The sequence below is a fragment of the Anopheles funestus genome, assembly GCF_943734845.2.
Source record: "Anopheles funestus chromosome X unlocalized genomic scaffold, idAnoFuneDA-416_04 X_unloc_151, whole genome shotgun sequence".
Taxonomy (NCBI): domain Eukaryota; kingdom Metazoa; phylum Arthropoda; class Insecta; order Diptera; family Culicidae; genus Anopheles; species Anopheles funestus.
In genome coordinates, this window is record NW_026045096.1 from 1 (window position 1) to 9,980 (window position 9,980).

At 48.7% G+C, this 9,980-nt stretch overlaps 1 non-coding gene across 1 annotated transcript; it reads right to left on the bottom strand.

Annotated features, from left to right (window-relative positions):
- Positions 1 to 2,185: 2,185 nt before the first annotated feature.
- LOC125772941 (5.8S ribosomal RNA) lies at positions 2,186 to 2,343 on the bottom strand. The gene has a single exon (XR_007419774.1). It is a non-coding gene; the product is annotated as a 5.8S ribosomal RNA (ribosomal RNA).
- Between the last annotated feature and the right edge of the window lie 7,637 nt (positions 2,344 to 9,980).

A 9,980-nucleotide genomic window follows, 5' to 3' on the forward strand; every position in this document is an offset into this window, starting at 1 on the left:
CAGCACCAGTTCTGCTTACCAAAACTTGGCCCACTAAGCACACCAATATCTAACCGGGGGCGTGTTGCCCCCGCCCGATTGTCGGTTGTAGAGAGGGTTGCTATCATCAAAGTATGCAACCCAATACCGTACCCATTTATAGTTTGAGAATAGGTTAAGATCATTTCGAACCTAAGGCCTCTAATCATTCGCTTTACCAGATAAGAATAAGGCTCGAAATGCTACGTGCTCCAGCTATCCTGAGGGAAACTTCGGAGGGAACCAGCTACTAGATGGTTCGATTGGTCTTTCGCCCCTATGCTCAACTCTGACAATCGATTTGCACGTCAGAATTGCTTCGGTCCTCCATCAGGGTTTCCCCTGACTTCGACCTGATCAAGCATAGTTCACCATCTTTCGGGTCACATCCTGCGCACTCCGGGGATGCCCGCTGGGTGCAAGCACCCGTGACGGAGCACCCTGGGATGGAGGGGCTCGGTTCTATAAGGGGCTTGCGCCACCTATCCGTGCCCGTAATCCCGTGACAATCGAGTTGTCTTCGCCTGTGGGTTTAATGGTTATAATATACGCGCAGCACTTCTGCACATGGTATGTGGTATGCCCATTGGCTTGCGCGTAAGATAGACTTCTTGGTCCGTGTTTCAAGACGGGTCCCGTAGGTGCCCCAATGCTTAATGCGTCATCACCGATCGGAGGGTCAAGTGCTGATGGGCCTTCGGGCTAGTAGGCCGTGCGCTCTCATCCCCGCTCGTATCAATCCATCACGCTTCCAGCGACACACCAAGCTCGGTCGGGCCCTGCGCCTCTCTGGTGTGAAAGGCGCGGAGACACCTGGTCCGGGAAGCCGCCGAGCGTCCCGTACTGAGGAGCCGCCAACCACGAGCTAGGGGCCATTGCCAGTAGGAGTATTGTAATGGATCGCGATGTCCGTTGCTGCGGTCTTGATAAGTGCACGGCAGCCGACCCGGCGTGGGCCAACGTACCGCTGAATATCGCACCGCACGGAACATTGGGTTCTACAGGTTTGCGTCCCTAGGCAGTTTCACGTACTCTTTGACTCTCTATTCAGAGTGCTTTTCAACTTTCCCTCACGGTACTTGTCTTCTATCGGTCTCATGGTGGTATTTAGCTTTAGAAGGAGTTTACCTCCCACTTAGTGCTGCACTATCAAGCAACACGACTCCATGGAGCCGACCGTCTACTGTCACGTGGGTTAGTGCCGTTCTACGGGCCTATCACCCTCTCTGGGTAGATGAGCCACCTTCAAGTTGAACTTGAACTGTTTGCACCGTGCATAGTAGATAATGGTCGTTCCAGTACACGGAATCGGACAGGTGCAGTTACACACCGTCCCTACGTGCTGAGCTTCTCCCGTTTCGCTCGCAGCTACTCAGGGAATCCCGGTTGGTTTCTTCTCCTCCCCTTATTAATATGCTTAAATTCTGGGGGTTGTCTCACATCACTTGAGGCCTACAACAAAAATCAGTCACATTCCATTCGTTTCGAACCCGGGGCATAGCGAACCGATATATACGCAACAACACTTCACACACACACACACACACGGATTGGGCAATTTACGGTCATTTTTGAATCAACGATGGCCCCCCCGAGCACGTTGTCCGAATATCACTCCAATAAGGACAACGAGTTCCGCTCGGCATCGTTTTGATTCGATCTCTCAACAACAACTCCCGGTCGACTTGGTCGACTTGGACCCACGATGTCTCCCCCCGAGCATGTCGAGCCAACTGCACCACTATTGTATTGGACAACATGTTCCCCTCGGGCATCGATGGGTTAATCATGCACCACTATTATAAAACCCTTTGACGTTTTCCCCCAAGCACGTTGATCCAGTATTACGACGGATACGGTCAACGAATTCTTGGACATCAAAGAGGTTTTCGATTGAATTTCCCCATGTTTCACAACGTACTCTTAGCGGTATCCTACGATACGTCTCACTCTATTTGTGTGTGTGCGCGTTTACGTGCGTGCGATTTATGCGGTTCACCCCTTTACTTTCAGCGCCCTGCGGTCCCCAACAAAGGTCCCGAGCACGCCATTATGCACAGTGTGGAAGCGTGTTTCCCCCACGACACTAGACGGGCTGCTCGCCATAGTGTTCTATTGTGGCACGCTCCACCCTGAAGTTTGGTTTGTTGTATATCAAGGAATTGATAGGCACTCAAGAATGTGTGCATCGGCGCGGTTTAATCGTCCGACGCGCAATATGCGTTCAACTTATCGGTGTTCATGTGTCCTGCAGTTCACATTGTGACGCGCATTTAGCTGCGGTCTTCATCGATCCATGAGCCGAGTGATCCCCTGCCTAGGGTTTTATAGTAAGGTTCCCATGTAACACAATCCCGGTGGTACGTCCAAAGACTAACTTTCTGACTAAGTTGTCTTTATTACCCAATAGTCCCAGGCCTTGTGACTTGTGGCTCATGTCTACGCCCATGGCCACCATTCGCTAAGATAGTTTTGAAGTCACTTTGAAGCGCCAGGAACAACTCTCTTAGCACATCGGTTAACCTGGCGCCGCAGTCAACTCATGTGCTTGGATCGGATCGAGCTATTGAGTATTGGGCCTGCATACTCGCTCATCCGTATCCTTTGCGTACCGCCCCATGGCCCTTGTATGTCTGCACCACAGTTCCTGTTCGTTCCGTGCCTATGGCCGGATACGTATTGCACATCGGTATACCTGTCGCTACTCAGGCAACTCGTGTGCGTGGATTGGATCGAGAACATGGTGTGTGCCCCATGTTATAATTGATAGTCCATATCCACTTTATAGGTTAAAGTCATAAGTTGTGATTGCACAACCATTCTTCATAAGAGTTTAATCACTCTTCAACTAACTTTCGTTCTGGTGTCTTGGTATCAAATCGCGTAAGACACAAGATTCTACTGGCCAAATAGAATCTAGCACATTGGTTAACCTGGCGCCGCAGTCAACTCATGTGCTTGGATCGGATCGAGCTATTGAGTATTGGGCCTGCATACTCGCTCATCCGTATCCTTTGCGTACCGCCCCATGGCCCCGTCCTTAGAGTTAATGACTAGTAGGCTTAACTCTTTGTATGTCTGCACCACAGTTCCCGTTCGTTCCGTGCCGTGGCCGGATACGTATTGCACATCGGTATACCTGTCGCTACTCAGGCAACTCGTGCGTGGATTGGATCGAGCTCATGGGGTGTGTAGAGATTCCATGTTATAATTGCAAGTCCATATCCACTTTATAGGTTAAAGTCATAAGTTGTGATTGCACAACCATACTTCATAAGAGTTTAATAACTCTTCAACTAACTTTCGTTCTGGTGTCTTGGTATCAAATCGCTTAAGACACAAGATTCTACTGGCCAAATAGAATCTAGCACATTGGTTAACCTGGCGCCGCAGTCAACTCATGTGCTTGGATCGGATCGAGCTATTGAGTATTGGGCCTGCATACTCGCTCATCCGTATCCTTTGTCTGCACCACAGTTCCCGTTCGTTCCGTGCCGTAGCCGGATACGTATTGCACACTAGTAGACACCGTAATCTGACGTATCTAACACACCACTATTGTAACTCGTCGTCGAAGGACCTTTCAAGTGCCTGATGGCCAGGGGAGCTCTTACACGGCACGGATACACAGTGATGCTCGCCCATCACAGTGTACAACGATCGAGTTTGCTTAAGTGTCTGGGTACCTACACACCAGACACAATGCAATGGCCACGGATCCACACAAGGCACATCACATGCAGAAAGCTTCACCAGATTATGACACATACCACACTCTTGTAACTCGTCGTCGAAGGGGCGTTCAAAGTGCCTTACGGCTAGGGGAGATCTAGCACGGCACGGAGACACAGTGATGGTTGCCCATCAAAGTGTACAACGATCGAGTTTGCTTTCCGCGCAAGCGTTCTAAGTGTCTGGGTACCTACACACCAGACACAATGCAATGGCCACGGATCCACACAAGGCACATCACATGCAGAAAGCTTCACCAGATTCTGACACATACCACACTCTTGTAACTCGTCGTCGAAGGGGCGTTCAAAGTGCCTTACGGCTAGGGGGGATCTAGCACGGCACGGAGACACAGTGATGGTCACCCATCAAAGTGTACAACGATCGAGTTTGCTTTCCGCGCAAGCGTTCTAAGTGTCTGGGTATCTAAGCACCAGACACAATGCAATGGCCACGGATCCACACAAGGCACATCACATGCAGAAAGCTTCACCAGATTCTGACACATACCACACACATGCAACTCGTCGTCGAAGGGGCGTTCAAGTGCCTTACGGCTAGGGGAGATCTAGCTCGGCACGGGGACACAGTGATGGTCACCCATCAAAGTGTACAACGAACGAGTTGGCTTTCAACAAATTCTGACACATAGCAAGCGAGCGACCGAGCTACACCGAAGGCAGCCCATGGTTGGTCACTCGCGGACGATCATCAGTAATGATCCTTCCGCAGGTTCACCTACGGAAACCTTGTTACGACTTTTACTTCCTCTAAATCATCAAGTTCGGTCAACTTCAGCCATGCCAGCTGCAGCTCACGAAGGAACCGCGGAAGGTAAGCCTCCAGAAACCTCACTAAATAATCCATCGGTAGTAGCGACGGGCGGTGTGTACAAAGGGCAGGGACGTAATCAGCACTAGCTAATGACTAGTGCTTACTAGAAATTCCAGGTTCATGGGGACCGTTGCAGTCCCCAATCCCGACTAGATGGGCATTTTAGTGATTTCCCGTTCCTCTCGGAATGGGGGCGCCTATTGGCGAGAACACGCTGCGACCCACATTGTAGCACGCGTGCAGCCCAGAACATCTAAGGGCATCACGGACCTGTTATCGCTCATTCTCAGCTTGCTAAACACAAGTTGTCCCGCTAAGCAGGGCAAACGTAGCCGACGACCGCCCGTGAAGGCGCCGCCCGGCTGTAACGTCAGGTGCGCCCGGAGGCGCACTGCTGACAGCGTTCTAGTTAGCATGTTTGAGTCACGTTCGTTATCGGAATTAACCAGACAAATCATTCCACGAACTAAGAACGGCCATGCACCACTACCCTTAAATTTGAGAAAGAGCTATCAATCTGTCTTACCTCGATAAGTTTGGACCTGGTAAATTTTCCCGTGTTGAGTCAAATTAAGCCGCAAGCTCCACTTCTTGTGGTGCCCTTCCGTCAATTCCTTTAAGTTTCAACTTTGCAACCATACTTCCCCCGGAACCCGATTTTGGTTTCCCGGAAGCGACTGAGAGCACCGAATAGGGGTAGCGTCTCCCAATTGCTAATTGGCATCGTTTACGGTTAGAACTAGGGCGGTATCTAATCGCCTTCGATCCTCTAACTTTCGTTCTTGATTAAAGAAAGCATCCATGGCAAACGCTTTCGCTTCAGTTGGTCCTACGACGGTCTACGAATTTCACCTCTCGCGCCGTAATACCAATGCCCCCAACTACTTCTGTTAATCATTACCTCTAGGTTTCTGACAAACCAACGAAATCGTATAAACCGAGGTCATATTCCATTATTCCATGCAAGATTATTCTCGGCCAACGCCAACCCCACGGGGGGGCCGGACGCTTTGTCTTAGCCTGCTTTGAGCACTCTAATTTGTTCAAGGTAAATGTGAGTATCTTGAGCACCATGAGGAGCCCGTGCCGGAGTTAACCGGTAGCACGGTACTCGTTCACAGAGTAACGCCCAAGTACACCATTGTGAGTCGCAGCCGTGAGCGCGCGCACGAACGGCCCCGGCGTGTAACCGGGCGCCCGTGGCGGTCACGTGTCTGGACGGGCAATCAACTTCGAACGTTTTAACCGCAACAACTTTAATATACGCTAGTGGAGCTGGAATTACCGCGGCTGCTGGCACCAGACTTGCCCTCCACTTGATCCTTGTTGAAGGATTTATACTCAACTCATTCCAATTATGGACCATCGTTAGAGAGGTCCATATTGTTATTTCTCGTCACTACCTCCCCGTACTGGGATTGGGTAATTTACGCGCCTGCTGCCTTCCTTGGATGTGGTAGCCATTTCTCAGGCTCCCTCTCCGGAATCGAACCCTGATTCCCCGTTACCCGTCGCAACCATGGTAGTCCTCTACACTACCATCAATAGTTGATAGGGCAGACATTTGAAAGATCTGTCGTCAGTCGACAAGCGACCATACGATCTGCGTCCTTATCCAGACTTCAACTCAAGCCGCCCGGAGGCGATTGGTTTAACTAATAAGTGCACCAGTTCAGCTACCCGCGAGGGCAACAGTCCCGGCATGTTGCATGTATTAGCTCTGGATTTTCCACAGTTATCCAAGTAACTAGTGGTAGGATGATCTTGTGAATTATAGCTGTTATACTGAGCCTTATGCGGTTTCACATTCATTTATGTTTGTACTTAGACATGCATGGCTTAACCTTTGAGACAAGCGTATATTACTGGTAGGATCAACCAGAATTCGTTCCACTACAGACACACACTCGCTTAGTGGGAAATAAATTTCCACACAACTCTCTCTCTCTCTAGAACCATATGGAATGGCTCTTTGGTGTTGGGTAAGGCACCAATTTGTTGGGGTGTAACGGTCACCACCAACTTTAAGTTTGTTAGGGCACAACGGAAACCACTAACTAAACTTTAGGAAACTAAATTTCCTCACACATTATCTCTCACCATATTAGCACTAGGTGCTATCCACGATTGTACAACGTTTCAACTCTTGAATCGACCGTAGGGCCGCGGAATTGCTTCCGGGCCCCTATTCTCGCTATTAATTGTTCATCTCTTTCAATACATCGAGTTCGTTCCATTGGGTAGTTCGCATGGCGAACGTTTTGATGCAGCCCCCTGGGGGACCACGGCACTTTACACCGGGTATGGTGTATGCGCAACCTACAGATAACAATAAACCCCTTATGCGTGTGTAAACCGATGTTGGGCTGCTCAACATCTTTCATGGTTACATCACTTGCACCAGAACCCACGGTGCCGATTTGGTAATATGTTGTACATTTACTCTCAAGATGTACGCTTCGGCCCCTTATTCAGGGGCTCAAGCTATTACCAGCAAGAACAATCCTCATCCAGACTTGAACTCGAAACACCCGCAGGCGAACGGTTTAACTAATAAGTGCACCAGTCTTGAATCCATGCGTCGGTGGAAACAATGCCGGCGTGTTGCATGTATTAGCTCTGAACTTAGCGAGTGATTGCCTTGCAGCTGTCATACTGAGCGTAGAGCGTGATTATCGCTCACTTGAACCATGTTGAATGGCTCTTTGGTGTAGGGTAAGGCACCAATTTGTTGGGGCGTAACGGTCACCACCAACTTAAGACTTGCTTATAGGTATTTCAACGTTTTCAACTCTTTAATCGACCGTGTTTCATTATCATCTCTTCTTCTTATTAAATGCATCGAGTTCGTTCCATTGGGTAGTTCGCGTGGCGAACGGTTTGATGCAGCCCCCCGGGGGGGACCACGGCACTTTACACCGGGCATGGTGTATGCGCAACCTACAGATCACCAATATATTTGTGATCGATAATGCACACTTCTTACACGACTGACCAGTCGACAGCGCTGCCTTCCTATTATGCGTGTGTAAACCGATGTTGGGCTGCTCAACATCTTTCACGGTTACATCACTTGCACCCGAACCCATGGTGCCGATTTGGTAATATGTTGTACATGGTCTCAAGATGTACGCTTCGACCCCTTATTCAGGGGCTCAAGCTATTACCAGCAAGATCAATCCTCATCCAGACTTGAACTCGAAACACCCGGAGGCGAACGGTTTAACTAATAAGTGCACCAGTCTTGAATCCATGCGTCGGTGGAAACAATGCCGGCATGTTGCATGTATTAGCTCTGAACATAGCGAGTGATTGCCTTGTAGCTGTCGAACTGAGCGTAGAATGTGATTATCGCTCACTTGAAAGGGTCAAGCCCTTTCGAGTCGTCCGGTTTTTACGCCAGACGACTCGGTTCACCATCTTTCGGGAAGGGACCGTCTCGGTCGCAAGCTGCTCCGGTCCCCAAACAACCTGCGACAAATGATAGGAAATGCCGACATCAATACGTGTTCAGTTTGGTTTATCGCTCATAGGTCTTTTTGACCATCGATCCCTGATTATAACTCTCAATTAAACAGTCAGGAGAGTAAGGCATGCCCATCGATATCTCATCGACAGGCGATACCGCAAGAACGGCCAACGACACATCAGGTGATCGATTATTGCTACGACTTTTGCTTAATCGTTTCCACTCCTTAGAGAAAGAAACCCCCGGGGACCGTCTCGGTCGCAAGCTGCTCCGGTCCCTAAACAACCTGCGACAAATGATAGGAAATGCCGACATCAATATGTGTTCAGTTTGGTTTATCGCTCATTGGTCTGTTTGACCATCGATCCCTGATTAAACTCTCAGTAATCCAGTCGGGAGAGTAAGGCATGCCCATCGATATCTCATCGACAGGCGATACCGCTTGAACGGCCAACGACACATCAGAGGATCGTATCTTGCTACAACTTTTGCTTAATCGTTTCTTCTCCTTGGAGAAAGAAACCCCCGGGGACCGTCTCGGTCGCAAGCTGCTCCGGTCCCTAAACAACCTGCGACAAATGATAGGAAATGCCGACATCAATACGTGTTCAGTTTGGTTTATCGCTCATTGGTCTTGTTTGACCATCGATCCCTGATTAATACTCTCAATTAGAAGGTCGGTAGAGTAAGGCATGCCCATCGATATCTCATCGACAGGCGATACCGCATGAACGGCCAACGACACATCAGAGGATCGTATCTTGCTACAACTCTTGCTTAATAGTTTCCACTCCTTGGAGAAAGAAACCCCCGGGGACCGTCTCGGCCGCAAGTTGCTCCGGTCCCTAAACAACCTGCGGCATCAAATGATAGGAAAAGCCGACATCAATACGTGTTCAGTTTGGTTTATCGCTCATAGGTCTGTTTGACCATCGATCCTAGAATTCAACTTTCGAGTAAGGCATGCCCGTCGATATCTCATCGATAGGCGATACCGGTAGAACGGCCAACGACACACATCTAGGATCGCATTTACTCTTCCTTGGATGGATAACCAATACCCTAGGACCGTTTCATCGCGAGCTGCTCCGGTCCTCAAACAACTCGCGAACCACCGATAGGATGATATTAGGAATGGCCGACTTTCATCCTTTAACTCTCAGTTCTGCTTACCAAAACATAGGTACTTGGACCTTAAAGACCACTATATGTTCCCCGATCGGGGGCAATCGGAACGTCTATCCATCATCAACATCGTTTCACTCATTCCGAACCACCAAATTGGACAGACAGTACCATATTCACCAACCGATTGCTTCAACTTCGCAAACTGTATGGTAAGTTCTACTAATTTCACATCTTACCATCGACTAATAGTGCATAAATCCACTTGGAAATCACTTTTCCTTGGTCCTCGGACCTTCTACGACAACGTCCAACAAATATCCGAAGTCGTTTCCCAACTTAGACCAAGCATTTCGTATCTTTACTTCTAATCGATTTTTTCTCTCATAATTGACGATCAAAATCTAAAAACCACATTTTGAGCCAGAAGCAGTCGTCCGATCGTCCTGGGGGTAGTCTCAATCGATTTAGAAGGGCCCAATTCATAAAGATACGTACTCAGTCAAATTCATGCTTCTGGCTCACCTACCCCCTATATAGTAAACGAAAGCGTACAGGCGTGGAAAACGTGCCATTTTTCTCCATCACGGACTTTTTTTTTCTCGTTGCACCGACTCTAGTAAAAAAGTGAAATTTTTTACTAGTTACCAACTTTTGCAAATTATCATCGGATATCACTTTTCATGGTCTATAGTAAGTTCTTATCACGTTTTAGTAGTTTTTGAAAAAAAAATTTTTTTGAACTTTTCAAAATTTTTCAAAACAAAGTTTTTGTAGGCGGTTTTGTGTATGGAGGGTTACT